The sequence below is a fragment of the Puma concolor genome, chromosome C2 (genome assembly GCF_028749965.1).
Source record: "Puma concolor isolate L17-30 chromosome C2, mPumCon1.1.hap2, whole genome shotgun sequence".
Classification (NCBI taxonomy): domain Eukaryota; kingdom Metazoa; phylum Chordata; class Mammalia; order Carnivora; family Felidae; genus Puma; species Puma concolor.
The window spans coordinates 56720152-56743367 of record NC_141675.1 but is presented as its reverse complement, the minus strand read 5'-3'; the positions used below and the strand labels follow the sequence as shown (position 1 = coordinate 56743367).

At 36.3% G+C, this 23216-nt stretch overlaps 1 pseudogene; it reads right to left on the bottom strand.

The window, feature by feature from the left end:
* LOC112849971 (small ribosomal subunit protein uS5-like) overlaps positions 1-23216 on the bottom strand; it is a 79482-nt pseudogene that overhangs the window by 6375 nt on the left and 49891 nt on the right.

Genomic DNA, 23216 nt, shown 5'->3' with positions numbered 1-23216 from the left:
TTTATTGCCCAATAACAGAGAGATGCACCAATGAAGGAAAATACTAGAGAATTAATGTTACGAGGTTGGCAACATAAATTATTCCTACCTTTGCTTTCCCTCAGAAGAACAACTAACAACCATTCCTGGACAAGGTACACCTGAAAAAAGCCTAGAACACGGGGGGGTGAGACTGAAGCAGCCACTAGTACCACAGAGACTTTTTTTTTGAACGAGTAAAATTTGACTTTTATTTATTTATCTACTTATTTTCTCAAGTTAGCTAACATACATTGTAGTCTTGGCTTCAGGAGTAGATTCCCATGATTCATCACTAATATATAACTAGCAGTGCTCATCCCAACCAGTTACCTCCTCAATACCCATTACCAATTCTCCCCAGTTCCCCAACACCCATCCCAATCAACCCTCAGTTTGTTCTCTGTATTTAAGAGTCTCTTATGGTTTGCCTCCCTCTCTGTTTTTACCTTATTTTTCCTTCCCTTCCCCTATGGTCATCTGTTAGCTTTCTCAGATTCCACATGTGAGTGAAATCATATGATATCTGTCTGTATCTAGCTTGTTTTGCTTAGCATAATACCCTCCATTTCCATTGACATTGTTGCAAATGGCAAGATTTCATTCTTTTTCGTGGCTGAGTAGTATTCCATTGTATATGTATGTATGTGTATGTGTGTGTATGTGTGTGTATATATATATATACACATACACACACACACACCACATCTTCTTTATCTATTCATCAGTTGATGGACATTTTGGATCTTTCCATAATTTGACTATTGTTGATAGTGCTGCTATAAATAGTGGGGTGCATGTGCCTCTTTGAATCATTCCTGTATCCTTTGAATAAATTCCTAGTAGTGTAATTGCTGGTCATAGTGTAGTTCTATCTTTAATGTTTTGAGGAACCTCCACATACTGTTTTCCAGAGTGGGTGCACCAGTATGCATTCCCACCAGCAGTGCAAGAGGGTTCCCCTTTCTCCATATCCTCAACATTTGTTTTTTCCTGAGTTGTTAATTTTAGCCACGACAGGTGTGAGGTGGTATCTCAATGTTGTTTTTATTTGTATTTCCCTGATGATGAGCGATGTGGAACATGTTTTCGTGTGTCTGTTTGCCATCTGAACGTCTTTGGAAAAGTGTCTATTCATGTCTTCTACCCATTTCTTCACTGGATTATTTGTTTTTCAGGTGTTGAGTTTGGTAATTTCTTTATAGATTTTGGATACTAACCCTTTATCCAATATGTCATTTACAAATATCTTCTCCGATTCCATTGGTTACCTTTTAGGTTTGCTGATTGTTTCCTTTGCTGTGCAGAAGCTTTTAATTTTGATGAGGTCCCAATAGTTCATTTTTGGTTTTGTTTGTCTTGCCTCTGGAGACAGGTCAAGTAAGAAGTTGCTGCAGCTGAAGTCAAAGAGGTTGTTGCCTGTTTTCTCCTCTAGGATTTTGATGGCTTCCTATCTTACATTTAGGTCTTTCATCCGTTTTGAATCTATTTTTGTGTATGGTGTAAGAAAGTGTTCCAACTTCATTCTTCTGCAGGTTGTTGTCAAGTTTTCCCAGCACCATTTGCTAAAGAGTGATTTTTATTTCTCAAATACTGTGAAGAAAGTTGGGAGAAATGGTCCCCTGATGAGGGAGGACCACGGCACAAAGAGCTAGGGATCATCAGCAAGGCTCAGTGAATATTAGGGAAGTGCTGGGGGCTATAGTTGGGCTCTTCCTGCAGTCACTTTTGTATATCATCCCAGAGCTGCTGCCAGAAGCTCTTCTGAGCCTCTACTGCCTCCAGATTCCAGTTCATGTTCTCAGAGATCATCAGAGGCCAATATCCAGCTGCCTAGCTGCCCAGCTCATTGTCTCTGAGAGAAGCAGCTGGGGTCCCAAGACAGACCACATTGGATGGATGGTTTTTGGAAAAAAAAAAAAAAAACTGCTCTCCATTCAGGCTGGTGCAACATAACATGACTGGTTTTCCCTATGCCTAAGGTATTTCAATGGGTAAAAAGAGGCTAAGACAGGTATGCAATTCCTTCAGTGTTGTGGATCACTCACTTCTTGGGAGCCTCTAATTCAGTCTCATTCTATAGTGATTGTGTGAGGATATGCAGGGCTAACCACTGGGAATCCAGTGAAAAGAAAAGAGATAGAGGCTTGCAATAACCATCGCTCAGATTTTGGCAGACTGAGTTCCTACCTGCAGTGCCCAGGTAGTTCCAACCACCATCTTTATTCATCTGTGGAGTCAAGACAGTGGCCCAGTTTGACCAGGGAACTTGGCAGTGTACAGGTCTGCCTGATTTGGGTCTTCAAACAAAGAGCCACGCCCTGGAGGCTAGTCGGTCCCTGCCTAGGCAGGGGAGCAAACTCAAAACCCCACCCACTGTCAGGTATAGCTCCCAGCCATGCCTGACCAGAAAACCTGGCTAGAATACCTGGAAGCTGTATAGTCCAGCAACATTGGAGCAGAGATCCTAACAGAGTAGATCATTCAGAACAAAGCCAATGGCCCCATTCAGTCAGGAAAATTGAGGAGCGGGTAGGCTCAATTCAAGACCACAAACAAAGAGACTGGCCACACTTGGAGTCAGTTCTTCTGCTTGGCCTAGGCAGAGAAATCAATTCAGTCCTACAAATCACTAAATACAGCCTTCAGATCACCTCATCAGGGAACTAAATCAGAGCACACCAAAATCTGTGTAACCCATCCAACAGCCCAGCATACAGGGGCACTTGAACAAAGAACACATCCCATGGCTTAGGCCATCTATAGAGCAAAACAGGTGGCTCCTTCTGGCCAGGAAATTCAGTGCACAGGCTTGCCTAATTTATGTTCCCAAACAATGAGCTATGGAGGTCCTAGGAGCAACTCTGCTACTCTACCGGGGAAGGGAGCTAATTCATAGTCTTGCCTATTGCTGAGTATCATACGCAGTTCTGATCACCTAGGAAGTCTGATGAAGCCAATCCTATGGCCTATTTGGGTGGGGAACCAAACCAGCAGTCCTATCAAACTGTTCATAGCCAGTGGCAACTGCCATCCCAACTTCAGAGCTCAGGCTGCATCCTCACCAAAAAATAGACCCTGATAGCAAGACCAAGGACATCACAACAGATAGATCCAGAAACCTAAACTGTGTTGACTGGTGAAAAGATGTTTCTGCCAAAGTGAACCTGTAAGGTATGGAATAGGATACTGCTTACTCAAATGTGCAGATACCAACATAATAAACAGGATCACAAAAATCAGGTAAACATGGCACTACCAAAGAAAAGTAATAAAGCTCCAACAACTGACTCTAAAGAAAGAGAGATGAACTGTCAAAAATTCAATATAATTATCTTCAAGTTTATTGAACTATAAGAACAAACAACTAACTACAATTAGAAAAACAATTCATGGACAAAACAAGAAATTCAACAAAGACATTGAAACCATTAAAAAACCAGAAATCCTAGAACTCAAAACTTTAGTAACTAAACTGAAGACTTCAAACAAGATCTGCAAAATAAGATTTTAAGAAAGAATCACTGACCTAGAAGACAGAACATTTGAAATTATCTGGTTAGAGATTCAAAAAGAAAAAGAGAATGAGAAAGAATGAAGAAAGGTTTGGGAATTATAGGACACAATCAATGGAAACAATATCTACTTTATGGAAATTCCAGAAGAGAAAGAGACAGAAAGTACATTTAAAGCAATGATGGCTGAAAACTTCACAAGTTAAGACTTTGTCAAATGTCTCAATAGAAGCTTATCACATCAGGATACAATAAAGTGATTAAATCAAAATACTGAAATAACAAAGCCTGCCAACCAAGAGTCCTATACCTGGCAATGCTGTCCTTCAGAAATGAAGGAGACATAAAGATTTTCCCAAACAAACTAAGTCACAGGGAGTGTATAACCACCACACTTACCTTATAGGAAGTGTTAAAAGGAATTTTTTGAGTGGCAGTAAAAGTACACTAATTAAAATAATAAAAAACATAAGAAGGTAGTATAAAGGGTCACTGGAAATGGTACATATTTTTAAAAATAAATAAGTAAATACAAATTAAAAAAAATACTAAATGTAACCCTAATATATAACCCTAAATACAACCCTAATAAATTACAATATATTTACTGCTTACACAATACAAAAATGAGTAAACTATAATATCAATAACCCAAAATATGATGGGGAAGATAAATAAAAGTATCAAGTTTAGGGATGCTATTGAAATTAAGTTGCCATCAGTTTAAAATAAGGTTTTATAAGTCTTAGATTTTTAAATGTAAGCCTCATGGTAATCGCATGGGAAAAACCTGTAGTAATTACACAAAAGAACATGAAAAAGCAGTCAAAACATATATATACAAAAGACCAAACACACACAGTTGAATGAGAAGAAAGGAAAAAATGGATCTACAAAACAGCCAGAAAAAAATTACCAAAGTGGCAATAGTAAATCCTTACTTATCAGTAATTACATTACATGTAAATAAATTAAATTTCCCCATCCAAAGCCATCGAACAAATGGAAAAAGTAAAAGATTCAATGATATGCTGCCTATCAAAGACTCACCCTAGCCTTAAAGGCACATAGAGAGTGAGAGTCAAAGAATGAGAAAAGATATTTCAAATAGTAACAACAACAACAACAACAACAACGACAATAAAAGCAGGGGTAGCTTTACTGAAATAAGGCAAAACAGCCTTCAAACTAAAAATGATAAAAAGAGACAAGGTCATTATGGTGTAATGATGGGATAATCCATCAAGAAGATATAACAAATGTAAATATTTAGGCATGCATTATAGGTACAAATAAATATAAACAGCGAAACTAACAGATAAAAGAAGAAAAAAACATCAATAATATCTGAGGATTTTTAATACCCCACCCTCAATAATGAATAGTACATCCAGACAGAGAATCAATAAGAAAACTAATTGGAACAAATGATCCTAAATGGGTCTAACAAAGGTATGCAGAATGTTCTACTCCACAACAGAAAAATACATTTCTCTCAAGTGCACAAGGAACATGTTCTAAGATAGATCATATGCTAAATGATGAAATAAGTCTCTGAAAATTCAAGAAAACTGAAATCATACCAGTTATAATCTCTGACTATAATGGTATGAAACTAGAAATCAATAACAGGAAGAAAATTGGACAATTCATGAATACAAGTAAATTAAACAATACTGTCCTGGATAACAATGGATCAAAGAAGAAATTAAATGGGGAAATAAAAAAAAATCTTGAAACAAATAAATGAAAACAAAGTACACAAAATGTATGGGATACAGTGAAAACAGCTTAAAGAATGGGGGTTTATAGCAATAAATGCCTACATTAAGAAACAAAGAATATCTAGGGTGCTTGGGTGGCTCAGTTGGTTGAGCATCCAACTTCAGCTCAGGTAGGTCATGATCTCGTTGTTCCTGGGTTTGAGCCCTCCATCAGGCTCACTGCTGTCCACAAATGTGGGCATGCATATGGAGAAAACGGAATCCTGGTACGCCACTGTTGGGTTTGTAAACTGGTATAGTTATAATGAAAAACAGTACGGAGTTTCCTCAAAAAACTAAAAACAGAACTATTATATGATTCAGTTATTCTTCTTGTGGAAATATATCCAAAGGAAATGAAAACACCATGTTGAAGAGATACATGCATGCTCTATTCAGAGTAGCATTAATTAAAATAGCCAAAACATGGGAACAAATTAAATGACTCTGGATAGAAGAATAAAGAATACACACGCGCGCGTACACACACACACACACACACACACACACACACACACAGAGGCTAGAATACTATTCAGCCATTAAAAAGAAAATTTTGTCCTTCGTGACAAAATGGATAGACTTGGAGCATGTTATGCTAGTAAAATAAATCATACAAAGAGAAATACTTTGTGATGTCACTTGTATGTGCAAACCCTGCACAATAAACAAACAAAAAATCATTCAAAAAGAGATAAGATTTGTGGTTATCAGAGGCAAGGGATGAGTGGGTGAGGGAACTGGATAAAAGTGATCAAAAGGTACAAACGTCCACTTACAAACAAATCCTAGGGATGTAACATACAACATGATGACTATAGTTAACACACCTGTATGGTATATTTGAAAGTCTTAAGAATAAATCCTAAAAGTTCTCAATATAAGGGGAAAAACATGTTGTTTTCTTTTTTGTATCTATATAAGAGGATAGATGTTACACTAAATGTATTGTCTTAACCATTTCACAATATATGTAAGTCAAATAATTATGCTGTATACCTAATATTTGTATAGTGTTGTGTGTCAATTATATATCAGTAAAATGGGGGGGAGGGGATAAAAGAAAATACCAAAAAGCAAATACCAATCAAGTGATAAACTAAAATTTGTACTACATCATACGCACTTTAAATCTTGCATGCAGTTGTTTCTCACATGTGTTTGATGTTTAAAAACCCAAGGATTTCACAAATTGATCAAAATAGATTTACTAAGGGTAAACTTAATGCTTCCAAGTGTCACCATGAAGGACTCTGTCTTTATAAGTGATTTATATAGTGACTGAGATTCTGATTATAGGGAGCTAGTGAATTAGAAACTGACTGTGCCTTCTAATCCTTTATACAGTTGCTTTCACACCCGATAACATTCTGCCTTCCTGAAACAGCAATATGGAAATCCACACTTACTACCAAGATTGCCATTACAAATGAGGTATTTTTAGGATTTCTTTCTTGCTTTAGATGTGGCCGAAGCTATCATGTAAATAAAAATGCCAACACTCCTCATTGAATAATGGCTTATCAGGTTATATAAGCATTCCTGAGAACACAGTGGAAGAGCTCATAAAACCATTTGATTACTTGCCAAGATATTTGTAAAAAAAAAAAAAAAAAAAAAAAAAGGCACAGTTTATAAAAATGCAGCTAGGCCAACTATTTGAAAGTAACATATCAGCCATTCTTCTTAGAAATATCATTGCTGGGAGGAGCAGTGTAAAGATTAGGATTCAGGTGAAGGACATTCTCCTCCTTCCTGATCACTAACCAGCAAAGCACATTGGCCTCTGGCAAGTGCAAATTTATTTTATTTTTTTGAAGCAGCACAAATATTCTAAGGTTTGGAAATTTAATGAAACTGGCTTTGGTTTCAGGCCTTCCTACTTGGTAACATTGTGACCTTAGTTAGTCACTTTTAGTCTTAACTTCTTCTTCTAAAAAGAAGTACCATAAGTAGACCTAACCCAAGAGGTTACTAAAGTCAAAAGAATGAATGAATGAATGAATGAATAAACAAATAAAACCTGGAAAAGGATAGATCCTTAATCAATGATGGCTATTTTATTCTGTTTTTTAGTAGGTGTTTCATATGGAAATAAGGGGAGTTCAACTTGTGGAAACATTTTACAAAGGTAAAAACATAATGGGACTTGATTTCTATCATCATCATTCACATGTTGTGAAACAAGGCATGCACTGGAATCTGTGAAACATATTTTTGTCCTTCCTTTTCTCTCCAGTTTCATTTTGGGCTATTGTAAGAATAATAAAACAGCAAAAAATAGCCATCTTTTTACTCCCTGAAACATTCATGGACTGTTAACATTCCTCTCTTTCTCCCTATTTTTTCCTTCCCTTTCCTGCTCTCACTCTCCCCATATGTACATCATCTGGTAATAAATTGTGTGAGTATTATTTGTAGTTAGAATAGCACTTTACTCCTAAACACTAACATTTATCATGATGAAAACAAGAAGTTTCTCCTGTATAAACATAATAATCACACAAGAATTTAACATTAATATTACATTATCATTTGATGCACAGTCCATATTTTCCAATTATCCCAAAGTCTTAACCAGTATTTATTTTCTAGGATTCATTTATCATGTCTTATAAAAGTATTTACATGGGCTTTTAAAAACATTTGTAATTGTTTTATTAATATTGACTTTTAGATAAAATTTGAGAGAAGACATATTTAATTAATCATAATTTCTAGAGCAAATCATGTTACCTTATAGATTTTTTTGAAAAATAGAAATTTAATTAAAAGCCAATGATAATTTTTCAGACATGCTATAGACTATGCAAATGTATTTATACATTGGAAATTACTGCCAAAATATAAGACATCCATGACAAATTATCATGTATCATGAGATATAATTCAGAGTAATTGAATGAGTGTCTGGAGTGTCTCCCCAACATCTATATGCTGAATCTTAACCCGCAATATGATGGTTGTAGGAGATGGGACCTTTGGGAGGTGATAAAGTCGCAAAGGCCCTACCCTTATGAATGTTATTAGTGTCCTTATAAAAGGGATCCCACAGTTCCCTCACTTCTTCTGTCTTTGAGGATACAGAGAGATGACTGTTAATGAACCAGGAAGCAGTCCAGATCAGACATGGAATCTGTTGGTGCTTTGATCTTTGACTTTCTAACATCCAGAACTGTGAGAAATATCTATTATTTAAAAGCCATCCAGCCTATGGTATTTTGTTATAGCAACCTAAACAGACTAAGATAGAAATAAAGATATGGCACCCAATACATAAAGGAAACTTTATTTAAAATAAGCAGTGTTGGAGGTGCCTGGGTGTCTCAGTTGGTTGAGTATCCCGCTGTTGATTTTGGCTTGGGTCATGATCCCAGGGTCATGGGATTGAGCCCCATGTCAGGCTCTGTGTTCAGCATGGAGCCTGCTTAAGATTCTTTCTCTATCTCCCTGTGCCCTTCTCTCTTACTTGTGTGCTCTATAAAATAAATAATTAAAAATTATATAAATACATACAATAAGCAATGTTGGCTTATACAAAAACTTCAAACAATGTCATTTTTTGAGAGAGAGAGAAGGTGCAAGCAGGGGAGAGGGGCAGAGAGAATCTTAAGCAGGCTCCACACTCAGTGCAGAGCCTAAAGTGGGATTCAATCCCCGAATGCCTGGGATCATGACCTGAGCCAACATCAAGAGTCAGATGCACAACCAGCTGAGCCACTCAGGTGCCCCTTATTTATCATCTTGGAATAATTACAAACTGAGTAGACACCGTCTAATTACATACTACTTAGTTACTTAGACCAAGAGAATACTTAAACTTATTAAATATAAACTATAAAAAGCCACCTCTCTCTTCATATACACAGAAGCAAAAATCTAACCTAAATTAGAATTTTTAATTTAACAACAGTACATTTTAAAATAGGCACATATGCTGTTTATAAAATGTTTCTAAATTACCTATTATTACTTTCTTTAAATCTTTCTTCTAGGGTAAGCCTGAAGGTTGGGAGAGAAAAAGAAAATTCAGATAGTTTATTCCCTACAGAGATGTATCAGACTGTGTGCAAAACAGGTCACCCAGAGCCAATAGCAAAGAAATGATCACTGCTGATCACTACTGCCCTGTGAGCATCTTATGGTAGAAGATGAACTCCAAGTACTAATCTTCCTAAAGTTTACATAAAGTTTTACAGCCTACCATATTGATGTCTAGTTTAAAATTCATCTTTTTTTTTAATCTCGTGGATTTCTTTCCACTGACATTTGATTAGTTTTTATTTTTACAAGTTAATTTGATTTTTTCAGTAAGTTGTTAAAATAATTCTATGAGTCGTCAAGTTAATATTTAATGTTTTGGTATCCTGTAGAGAAACCTCAACCTGGGAGTCGTAAAGATCAAAACAAAACAAAATAAAACCCTTATAATTAGCTTCAATTGGAACAGCTTTTTTCTTAAAAATTTGCATGCTGTTTTATTCTGCAAAAGTGGTTTGGAGTTCTTTTCACTTCATTGTAAATTTTATTGGCTATCAAGTTGTAAGTACACTCTTTGATTTAATGTATTTTGTCTTTAAATCTTTTGATCTATGTTGCCATCTTTGCTTACATCTAATTTATTAATCTGCGAGGTATATAACCAACATGAATTTGTGAGATTTCTGACTTTTCTATTCTTTTTCTTATAAAATGGGTTTTTGAGATTTCTTATAGTTCCAGCTTCTAATCTTACAGACTTTGTAATAATAACACAACAAAAACTGAATACTGTGAAGCATTTTAGTTTACTGTCATTCTTACTTTATGATTTTTCATTTTTGTGCTTTGTTTCCATTAGAAACAAAATGGATTTTATACACATGCTTGTTTTTGTCTTATAGTTTATACTAATTTCAGTTAAAGATTACTTTTATGTTTTCAAAATACCTGTAAATATTTTTAAAAGTCAACTCAAGAAATGGATTACCTTTTGAATAAATATTTCTAAATATTTGGCAAAACAACTGAGAATTTTAAAATGTTATTTTTTCTAACATTGTATAAATCATTATTTGTGTCCCATTTTAATTCGATTATAAATTGTTTAGGCTAATTCTTCTTAATCACTCATTTGAACAGTTTTGTTTTATTTTATTTTTTTTTTTAAAGTAACAATTTCAAAGTGAACTTTTTTTTTTTAATGTTTATTTATTTTTGAGAGAGAGAGAAAGAGAGAGAGAGACAGAGGGAGGGTCAGAGAGAAAGGGATACACAGAATCTGAAGCAGGCTCCAGGCTCTGAGCTGTCAGCACAGAGCCTGATGAGGGGCTCGAACCCAGGAACCATGAGATCATGAACTAAGCTGAAGTCAGATGCTCAACTGACTGAGCCACCCAGGCGCCCCTCAAGTTTTTATTTAAATTCTAGTTACTTAACATATAGTGTAATACTAGTTTCAAGAGAGAATTTAGTGATTTATCACTCACATAGAACACCAGTGCTCATCACAACAAGCTTTGATAATGCCCCAAATTAAAAATAAATGGCTTCTGGGGCTCCTGGGTGGCGCAGTCGGTTAAGCGTCCGACTTCAGCCAGGTCACGATCTCGCGGTCTGTGAGTTCGAGCCCCACGTCAGGCTCTGGGCTGATGGCTCAGAGCCTGGAGCCTGTTTCCGATTCTGTGTCTCCCTGTCTCTCTGCCCCTCCCCCGTTCATGCTCTGTCTCTCTCTGTCCCAAAAATAAATAAACGTTGAAAAAAAAAATTTAAAAAAAAATAAAATAAAATAAATGGCTTCTGGGGCACCTGGGTGGCTGTAGGTTAAGCATCTGACCACTTCAGCTCGGGTCATGATCTTGTGGTTTCTGAGGTGGAGTCCCGCGTTGGTCTCTCTGCTATCAGCACAGAACCTGCTTCAAATCCCATGTCCCTCTCTCTGCCCCTTACCTGCACGCTCTTGCTCACTCTCTCTCAAAAGTAAACAAACATTTAAAATGTGTGTGTGTGTACACACACACACACACACACACACACGGTTTCTGCCACAGGAAAGGACTTACTTTGGTCTTACCCTGATTTCTAAATTTCCAAGGAAAGGAATAATTGGCCCAGCTTTGACCAATTCAGTAGGCTTAAGGGAGGGATCATTTTTGAGCATCATTTCCATGTCCATCAATAAAATAAGTGCTATGATAACTAGGAGTTCTCAAATTACAGGAAAACATAAACAAGTACAGCAATCTGATAATTCTATAATAGATCTACAAGGCATATTAAGCTTTTACGTACTCTGGGATATGCTATGAGCATTTGCTGGAAGTTGTTATTTTGTATGTGTTACATGAATTTCAAATATAAACCCTGCATCACAAACATTAAATCAATTAAAATAATATTTTAGGTACATTTAATAATTTAAAATTTTGCTTAATTCCTTTCTTAATTCTACATATCTTGTGACAATTGTGTGTCTTCTTATGGGAAATACCTATCCAGGTTCTTTGCTCATTGTTTAATCTGGTTAAATATTTATTTATTCATTGCTATTGAGTCACAGGAATTCCTCACATATTTTAGATATTAACTCTTCATCATCTACAGTCTGCCAATATTTCTCCCATTCTATTGGTTGCCTTTTCATTTTGTTATTTTCTTTGCTGTGCACTAGCTTTTTATTTTAATACAAACTCACTTGTTTATTTTTAACTGTCTGTGCTTTTGGTGTCATAGCCAAAAAATTATTTCCCAGATTTTTGTCTTTGTTTCTCTCTAGTAGTTTCAAGGCTTTGGGTCTTAAGTCTTTTTTTTTCTTTAAGTCTTAAATTTACTCCATTTTGAATTGACTTTTGTATATGGTGTGAGATGTGTCCAATTTTATTATTCTGCAAGTAGATATCCATTTTTCAACACCATTTATTGAAAAGACTAATTTTTCCCCATTGCGTGTTCTTGCCACCCTTGTCAAAGATCAGTTGCCTATAGATGTGTGAATTTTGGGGCTTTCTATTCTATTTATCTCAATGTCAGTTTTTATGACAGTACCATACTGGTTTGATTACCAATACTTTATAATATAGTTTGAAATCAGAGAAAACTTTGTTTTTCATGCTCAAGATTGCCTTAGCTGTCAAGGGTCTTTTATGGTTCTGTGTGAATTTTAGACTTGATTAATATCTGTGAAGAATGACAATGAGATTTTGATAGGGATTGCACTGAATCTCTAGGATGCTTGGGATAGTATGGACCTTTTAACAATATTAACTCTTTCAATCCATGCACACAGATAACTTTCCAGTCATCTATGTTTTCTTTAATTTTCCTTCTTGATGTTTTGCATTTTCGGCATTACATGTCTTTCATCTCTTTGGTTAAGTTCATTCCCAAGTATTTTATTCTATTTATGGCTATTGTGAATAGGATTGTTTTTTTTTTTTTTTAATTTTCTTTTTAGATAAAAAGATAAAACAACTATTTTTATATCCTTCAGATTTTTATATCAATTTACATTGACTTTGTACCCTGCAACTTGATTGAATTTATTAGTTCTAACTTTTTGAGTTTTTAGGGTTTTCTATGTATATGAATCATGTCATCTGTCAACATAGACATTTTTGGGACTTCCTTGATGATTTGGATGCCTTTTCTTTTTCTTGCCTAATTAATTTGACTAGAAATATAGGACCATGCTGAAAAGAAGTGGTGAGAGTGGGTAGACTTGCCTTATACTGGATCTTGGAGAGAAAGCTCTGATTTTTCCCTAAATTGTGATGTTAGTGGTGAACTTTTCATATATGGACTTCACTGTGTTGAGATAAGTTCCTTCTATACTTATCTTGTTGAGACTTTTAGTCATGAATGGATATTGAACTCCATCAAATGCTTTTTCTACAACAACTAAAATAACTGTGTGGTATTTGTCTTTCATTTTGTTAATGTGTTATATCACATTAATTTGCACATGTCCTAACATCCTTGCTTCCCAGGGATAAAATCCAGTTGGTCATAGTGTATAATTATTTTTAATGTGCTGAATTTGATTTGCCAGTGTTTTATGGAGAATTTTTGCATCTATACTTATCAGGGATATCGACCTACAGTTTTATTTACTTGCAGTGTCTGTCTGGTTTTGGTATCAGGGAGATGCTGGTCTCATAAAATGAGTTTGAAAAGGTTCCCTCTTACCCTCTTGAACTGTTGGTGGGAATTCAAAGTGGTACAGCCACTCTGGAAAACAGTGTGGAGATTCCTCAAAAAATTAAAAAGAGAACTACACTACGATCCAGCAATAAACTACACTACGGAATTTACCCAAGGGATACAGGAGTGCTGATGCATAGGGGCACATGTACCCCAATGTTTATAGCAGTGCTTTCAACAATAGCCAAATTATAGAAACAGCCCAAATGTCTATCAACTGATGAATGGATAAAGAAGATGTGGTTTATATATACAATGGAATACTACTTGGCAATGAGAAAGAATGAAGTCCTGCCATTTGCAGCAATGTGGATGGAACTGGAGGGTATTAGGCTAAGTGAAGTAAGTCAGTCAGAGAAAGACAGATACCATATGTTTTCATTCATATGTGGATCTTGAGAAACTTAACAGAAGACCATGGGGGTAGGAAAGGGGGAAAAAAGTTAAAGAGAGGGAGGGAGGCAAACCACAAGAGACTCTTAAATACAGAGAACAAACTGAGTTTGATGGGAGGTGGGGGAGAGGGGAAAGTGGTGATGGGCATTGAAGAGGGCACTTGTTGGGATGAGCATTGGGTGTTTTATAGAAGCCAATTTGACAATAAATTGTATTAAAAAAAGGAAAAGAAAATGTTCCCTCTTCTAGTTTATGAAAAAGTTTAAGGGCTGGTATTACTTCTTTAAACATTTGGTAGAGTTCACCTGTGAAGCAATCTTAACCTGGGCATTTATTTTTGGAAAAGTGTTTTGTTACTAATTCTGTCTTCATGTTTGTTACTGGTTTCTTCAGGCTAGTGTTGTTCAAATCAGTCATTTAATTTTTGTGTATTTTGAAGTCAATTTCTGCCTTGAGATATGCCAACATTGGCTTTATATTTTAACTGCTCTAATATTGGATGTACACTTATAATTATTATATCATCCTGTTAAATTGACCCATTTATCATTATATAATGACTTTTTGTCTGTAGGCAGTTCTAAACTTAATCTATTTTGTCTGATAAAAAATATAGCCATGCCTGGTTTCTTTTGGTTACCATTAGCATGAGATATCTTATTCTATTCCTTTACTTTCGACCTTTGTGAATCTCTAAACCTAAATTGGTTCTCTTGTAGGGGGCACATCACTTGATCTTATTCTTTTTAAACATTCATTCAGCTACTTTATGCCTTTTTAGTATTAAGTTTAAGCCACTTATATGTAAAATAATTATCAATTGAGGGCTTAACACTGCAATTTTAAAATTTTCTGTTTTACAGCTGTGTTTCTCTCTTCCTTTTTTTCAGTTTGAGATATAATTGACTTATAACTGTATAATTTTTACATTATAATAACTTGATTACATATATTGTGAAATGATTATCACAAAAATTTAGTTAACATTCAGCACTTTATATAGTTAGAATTTTTTCCCATTTAATGAGAACTTTTAGGATTTGCTTTCTTAGTACCTTTCAAATATACCATACAGCAATGTTAATTATAGTCATAACCTCAGTACTTATCTTAAATCTCAAAGTTTGTACCCTTTGACGACCTTTACCCAATTCCCCCATCCCCCAATCTCCATGTCTGGTAACAATAAATCTGACCTCTTTTTCAAGAAGTTGGTTTTTTTTTTTTTTTTTTTTTTTTTTTTTTTTTTTTATTTTTTTTAAATTTTTTTTTTTCCAACGTTTATTTATTTTTTGGGGGACAGAGAGAGACAGAGCATGAACGGGGGAGGGGCAGAGAGAGAGGGAGACACAGAATCGGAAACAGGCTCCAGGCTCTGAGCCATCAGTCCAGAGCCTGACGCGGGGCTCGAACTCACGGACCGCGAGATCGTGACCTGGCTGAAGTCGGACGCTTAACCGACTGCGCCACCCAGGCGCCCCAAGAAGTTGGTTTTTATATTCCACAGAGAAGGGAGATCATATAGTATTTGTCTTTTTCTGACTGATTTCACTTACGAAAATGCCCTCAAGTTCCACCCATGTTGTCATAACTGTAGGATTTCGTTTTTATGGATGAATAGTATTCCACGGTATACATAGGTCACATCTTCTTTACCCATTCATCTGTCAATGGACACTTAGGCTATTTTCATGTCTTAGCTATTGTAAATAATGCTGCAAATATATGAGTGTCCAGGCATCTCTTTGACATAATGACTTTATTTCCTTCAGAAATAGTCTCAGAGGGGGAACTTTTGAGTCAAATGTTATTTCCATTTTTAACTTTTTTGAGGAAATTCCATACTGTTTTCCAGAGTGGTTGAACCAGTTTATATCCCACCAATGGTGTACAAGGGTTCCCTTTTCTCCATACCCTTGCTGGGCATTTGTTATCTTGTCTTTTTGATGACAGCCATTCTACCAGATATAAGGTGATCTCTCATTGTGTTTTTTATTTGCTTTTTCTCTGATGATCAGTGATGTTGAACACCTTTTAATGTATCAGTCAGCCATTCAAATATATTTTTGAAAGCAATCATGTCCTTTGTCCATTTTTAAATTGAATTATTTTACTATTGAGGTATAGGAGTTATTTTTTATATTTTGTATATTAACCCCTTAATAGATAGTTTACAAATGTTTTCTCCCATTCCATAGGTTGCCTATTCATTTTTTTATTATTTCTTTTGCTGAGTTTTTTCATTTCATGTAGTCTCACTTTTTTATTGTTGTTACTTGTGCTTTATATGTCATGTCAAAAAAAAATCATTGCTAAGACCCATGTGAAGGAGATTTATCCCTATGTTTTCTTTTAGGAGTTTTATACTTTCCAGTCCTACATTTCAGTCTTTAAGCCATTTTTAGTTAACTTCTGTGAGCAGTGTAAGATATGGGTCTAGTTTCTTTCTTTTACATAAAAACATCCAATTTTTCCAGCACAATTCACCGAAGACACTGTTTTTTCTCCATTGAGTTTTCTTGGCTTTCTTGTTAAATATTAGTCGACTATATATGCATGGGTTTATTATTGGGCTCTTATTCTGTTCCACATGTCTGTTCTATGCCAGTACCACCTTATTTCACTTACTATACCTTTATAATGTAGTCTGCAAAGTTCCCTTGTTACTTATTTTTCATAGTGGTTTCCTTTGATGCTTTCCTCTTTATCTTTTGTGTATCTATTACGTTTTTTCTTTATGCTTAGCTCAAGGCTTAGATAAAACGTCTTGTAGTTAAAACGGTCTCTTTTAAATTAACAACTTCAATTGCATAAAAAACTGTGTACTTTTACTCTTCCCACATGCTTTTTGTTCTTATAGCTAGAGAATATCTTTATATTGTGTACTCACTAACAAATTTTTTTATCTTTTAACTTTTATATTAGTTTTAAAGGTAATTTATATGCCATTATTACAGTATTACATTAATCTGTATTTGTCTAGTATTTACATTTAGCAATGAGGCTTATATTTTCATGAGCTTTCACATTGCTGTTTAGTGTGTTTTCATTTTATATTGAATAATTCCCTTAAGTATTTTGTGTGTATTGGGTCTGTTGGTGATTATTTAGTTGTGTTTTTGTTTTGATTTTTGCCTAGGAAAGACTTGCTTCACGTTAAAATAATTTTGACATTAAAATTATTCTTGTGTGTGTGTGTTTTCTTTTAGCACTTGAATATATCTCTCACTTTTTTCCAGACCTCTAGAGTTTCTACTGAGTAATCTACTGACAGTCTTACAGGTGTTCCCTTATATGTGGAGTTATTTTTCTCTTTCTGTTTTCAAAACTCTCTTCTTTGTCCTGGACTTTTGGCAATTTACTGATATGCAAATCGCTGTAGTCTTTAGTTGATCCTATTTGGGCACTTTAGGTCTCATTGATTAGATGTTCATTTCCTTCTCAAGACATAGCAAGTTTTAAGTGGTGGCTCTGGCTGGCTCTGAGGGAGCATAGTAGCATAAACTCAACGTACTCATCCTCTAACCTTAGGATAAGCCAAGACAGTGTGTGTCCTCAGTAGCCAAATTTGTGAGCAATCATGGCAGTAGAAATCATTGCTGGGGTTCTCAGTGGCAGTGGCTGAGTGTGGGGCTGGTTACAAACATGGCCAAAGGGATCTATCTTTGCACAGGGTACTAGGGTGTGGGCCTACACATGATGTTGATGCTGGTCAAGAATGCAGCTGTGGGCAGAAAAGTAGTGGTGTCTGTATCTTGGCCGCATGTTTGTACATGGTGACAGTTCTGGGACACAGGTGCACATGAAGTTATGGTCACACCATTGTCTAGGTCTAAGCATGCACAGAGGGACCACAAAGCTGGAGTTTGGGAGATGGGAAAGTACAAAGCAGTGGTAACACCAGGGACGGGGGTATAGCTGATATGCAGTGCTTGTGACACTAGGTCTGTTGTATAGTAGCCATGGGGCCAGGATTCAGCATGTATATATATGTGGCGTGGCCACAGACCTGGAGTGTGGGATGCTGGCACATGCAGAGCAGCAATGACACTGGCGATTCATGATGTGGGCGGCTGTAGAACAACTTCAGAGCCAGGGTCTGGGGTGCATTCATGCATGGAGCAATGGTGGCATTGGGGTCCAGGGCATGGGCACACATGAGGAATCATGGATCTGGCATTTTAGCATGTGCACAGTGGTATCAGAATCGGGAGTGGGGCACAAAGCAGTAGTTCTTTCTCTGTGGGTGCACACTGGCATGGACTCTGAGTAGCTCTGTCAGCTGTGATATGCACTGGTAAAGACTGGAAGTGGGGTAATCTGTGTTGGAAGTGGTGATTCTCCACTAGAGGTATAGGTTTCCAGGGTCCTTCTGTTTTTTCCATTCCTTGTAGGGATGTTACAGCTGACTGGATCCTTGTTGATGCTGAGCTATGAAGCAGTGGGGCACAGAGTGACGCAGGTAAAATTCCTCCTACTCTTGGCTATTTGTTTTTGTGGGTGTGTTTCAATGGGTGCTGCAGGTTTTGCAGTTGTTGTTTGTTTTTTGTGTTTCAGAGCTCTCCCAGAAGATTTTCATCAGCTATTTAATTATTATTTTTGTGGAGGGGTCAAGCACCTGGAACTCCTGGTATATCATTCTTGATGCTATCCCTGCTTAATTACTTTCATTCAAAAATATAACTGGTATGTTTTAACAACCATATAATTTTTACTTAATTCTATTGACAAAAGATATATCATTATATAATAAATGGATTAGGCACATATAGATAAATGAGGAATAAGTAATGAATAAGGAATTATAAAAAGCTAATGTTTGCCAGCTTAAATATGTATCTGGGCCTTCAACTGCCTAAACATTTGTGAATTTGGGTGTAATCACAAATCATGAGAATAATTACCAAATCCAAAGGGTGACGCTGGGTTAATTAATCTTTAAAATTATTTGTAACTGTTTACACACTCAAGAGTACTCATCCTCTGGGACACTGCTTCTTTGACTCATTAAGCATTGTAGTTCAACAGTCTTTCTTTAAAAATGTCTTTATTCCTTAATATGAACCTTAGAATAACTTTATGTCTACATTATGGTTAAATAGGATTGTACAGGTCACTGGACTTCAACATTTACATGATCCATCATTCCATAGAGTTTGCCAAGAATGATTGGCTAAATAATGGAGGTGGCCATATGATAAAATTAAAGAAGGGTAAGAGGCCGACTTCAGAGTTCACAATTTTACTTATTACTAACGTTGTTTGATGTTTAAGAGGTTTTTATTAATATTAGAAAAGTATTCTACAAATTTGACAAATTAAATATAAAAAGATTATGATATTTACTGGTCTTGTCGAAAATTACTATCTGACCCATTTATTCTCATTTTAATAGACTACCTTGTAAAAAATAAATAAAAATTAATTCACTATGGTTTCCTAACATTAATTGCCTTCCTTTCAAAATCTATTCTTTATCTATGAGAATATATTTTACATAGTTGTAATGGTAATATAGTCACAATTTTGATATATCAAAACTATTTAACTGGATAGCAATATAAACTTCATAATGATAATATTGAGTATATTATGACAGATTTGGCTAGCCATAGTTTTATATCAATTCTCCTAAGTTTTTATATAGTACTAAATATGTACGTGATGCATTATTTAAAATATTTTTTGAGAGAAAAAGAGAGGAGAGAGACTGAGCAGTAGAGGGAGAGAAACTTAAGGAGGCTCCATGTCCAGAACAGACCCTGATGCAGGGCTTGATCTCTTAACCACAAGATCATGACCTGAGTGCAAATCAAGTCAGATGCTTAACAGACTGAGCCAACCAAGAGCTCCATAAAATATTAAATGAGTATTTAATAATCACTGACTTGATGATAGTTTTCAAAATAGATCTCCAGTTAAACAACTTTTTTTTCCACACAAGCACAATTAATCTTAATGTTTTATCCATGGATGATTATGAATGGCTGCTTAAATTAATTTATTCTCAACTGTCATTCTTGTTCTCCCTCATATATATAAAAATAACGTATACAGTTTCAATCATATTGAACCCAAAATTTTGTTTTCTCCAGATTTCCAGTCATGTGAAACATGTCAGTAATATCAAAGTAAACACTGGCTCTAGTTTCAGTCTCACAAAACTTAAAAGAAGTTATATTGTGTTGTAGTTCCCACCAGCAAACCTAAAGAGGAGAGGTGTTCTTGATTTAAAAACTCAGTTTTAGCAAAAGTAGAATTCAAAAAAAATATTTTTTTTTTATTTTGAGAAGAGTGAGCATGAGCAAGGCAGGGGCAGAGAGAGAATCATAAACAGGCTCTGTGCTATCAGCACTGATAGCACAGAGCCCAACACTGGGCTCAAACTCATGAACCGTGAGATCATGACCTGAACTGAAGTCAAGAGTCGGATGCTTAACCAACTGAGCTACGCAGGTGCTCCCAAACGTAGAATTTTGGTAGGAAACACAAATATGCCCATACAGCATACACAAATACATGTATCTGTTGTCACATTACACCTTCAGCAATCTAAAACAAGGCCTAATTTCTGGGTCTTTTTTTAAAAAAATTTTTTTAACGTTTATTTTTTGATACAGAGAGAGATGGAGCATGAATGGGGGAGGGTCAGAGAGAGAGGGAGACACAGAATCTGAAACAGACTCCAGGCTCTGAGATGTCAGCACAGACCCCAATGAGGGGCTCGAACTCAAGGACCGCAAGATCATGACCTGAGCCGAAGTCAGATGCTCAACTGACTGAGCCACCCAGGTGCCCCTACTGGGTCTGTTGATATGCAATAAGGAAGAATAGTGGTAGGGAAATATCCACTTATGGTTGCTAATTCAAAATTTTACTTTTCAAAATTTTATTCCTCTGCTTGAGATTTCAGTTTTCAACTTTTGAACATCAATAGAAGCTTAAAAGATTACTTAAACATATAATCTTCTAATAAAAAGAGAATAATAGCCTTAAGATATTTTATTTGAATTATACAAAGGACAATTTTGGATAGGGTATTTAGATCTTTTCTTATTTATTGAGTCAGATTCTTCCCATACACACCTGAATGAAAGTCATCTCTTATTTTCCTTAGAGGACATGCCTAGGGGGTCTTTATGCCTTCTCTAAATCATGTGCAAGCTGGTGGGCTGTTTAAATACTATATTGGTTCTTAACACTAGTATATTAGAAGGGTGAACCCAAGTTGAATTATTAAAGTTCAAAATCATTTATAAAATGTCATCACCAGGAGCATTTACTTATCTATCATACCAAAATGCCATTAACATTCACAGCTCAAACATCAAAGGATAAACTATCTTTATTCCCACTAAAAAAGAGAACTGTTAGAGATCAACATTCCTCCAAAGACATTTCATGGATTTGTGACTATCAGACACTTTTCACATTCAAATCCTCTTAGTATCTTAGTCACATTTTAACACTCAACATTTGTGTTTTTTGCAATCTTCTCAAATGCTGATTAAAAAAAAAAATAGTAATGGCAAAGATTATGATTTTTAACCAAATAAACACAAATATAGTTGCTTGACAGTGGCATTTGGTTCTAAGTAAAATTCCACTTGGTATTAAAATTGGTATTTTTTTCTGATAATACCATTGAAGAGAAATGATTAAAACTAATTTTGTTGGTAGAGGCAGTTCAAGATGGCTGCTCAGGAAGATCCTGAGTTCACCTCCTTCCATAGACACAACACAGCTACAGCTATATAAGGCACGATTCCCTCTGAAAATCCTTAGTAACTAGCTGAAGATCTCCTCTACAACAAAGGAAAAAAGTGCCACAATGAGACATGTAACAAAGGCAGAGATGTGGTCTTACCCAAACCCTCATGCCCAGCACAGCAACACATCAACACAAAGTTCTCACAAATATCAAACTCCTCTCTGAGGAGCAAGGGTATTGTACCACACATTACGCACAATGATGTTTGAGACTGAACCAGAAAGTTGAGCCCCCCAAATGTTTAACTTTAAAACCCAACAGACTTACATCCAGAAGAACCATAGGTTCATAGGGAATGAAGTATTATTTAGTATCTCTTTAAGAGCACATATGCAGATAGTTGCACTGGGACCCAGACCAAAAGCAGTGGATTGAAAAGAGGCTAGACCATATGCGTGATTCATTTGCTAATCATAATTTGCCAGAGGGGCAAAAGCACCTTGGGACTCTCAAGGGACAAAGATGCTGGCAGGTACCATTTTTACATTCTCTACCTTGTCAGTGCCAGCACTGGCAATTGCCATTTTTGTACTCTCATTCTGACTTGCTAGAAGCTCCTCCTCAGCCAAGGCCAGAACTCCACCAGAGACATTGAATGCCTTATCCCCTGTGCTACTGCTGCAGTGGCCCTAAAGATCGCAGACAAGTGCCTCACCTCACTACATCCCTCTTCTGGCCCAAAAAGGGGCAGCGCGTAGGTGTTCCACCCTCTTCATGGCCCTCCACATTCAGCAGGCATACACAGCCTACGTAGGGGATGTCACTTGAGTGCCAGGTTCTGGAGGCCAGGGTGTATTATGTTTCTGAGCCCAATGGGTCTAAAAGAATGAGAGAGACACTTCAAGAAACATCCAAGAACTAAGACAATAGTAAATGATAAGGTTCATAGCCTACACATGGCCACCCATTCAAAACCAGGAGAGAGTTGTTTCATTGAATAAATAGAAACAAACATAAGAAGCCAAGCAAAAAAGGGGCGCCTTGGTGGCTCAGTAGGTTAAGCTTCCAACCTCGGCTCAGGTAATGATATCATGGTTCAAGGGTTCAAGCCCACTTTGGGCTCTGTGCTGACAGCTCAGAGCCTGGAGCCTGCTTTGGATTCTGTGTCTCCCTCTCTCTCTGTTCCTCCCCCATTTGTGTGCGCGCTCTCTCTCTCTCTCTCAGAAATGAATAAACCTTTTAAAAAAAAAGCAGCCAAGCAAAATGAAGAGACAGAAAAATGTCTAATTGGAAGAATAAAACTCCAGAAAAAGGACCAATGAAATAAACATATATAACTCTTTACTTGCTAAAGAGTTCGTAGTAACAGTCATAAAGATGTTCTTTTTTTTTTTTTCAACGTTTATTTATTTTTGGGACAGAGAGAGACAGAGCATGAACGGGGGAGGGGCAGAGAGAGAGGGAGACACAGAATCGGAAACAGGCTCCAGGCTCTGAGCCATCAGCCCAGAGCCCGACACAGGGCTCGAACTCATGGACCACAAGATCGTGACCTGGCTGAAGTCGGACGCTTAACCGACTGCGCCACCCAGGCACCCCAAGATGTTCTTTATGTACATCTTTATGTACATCTTC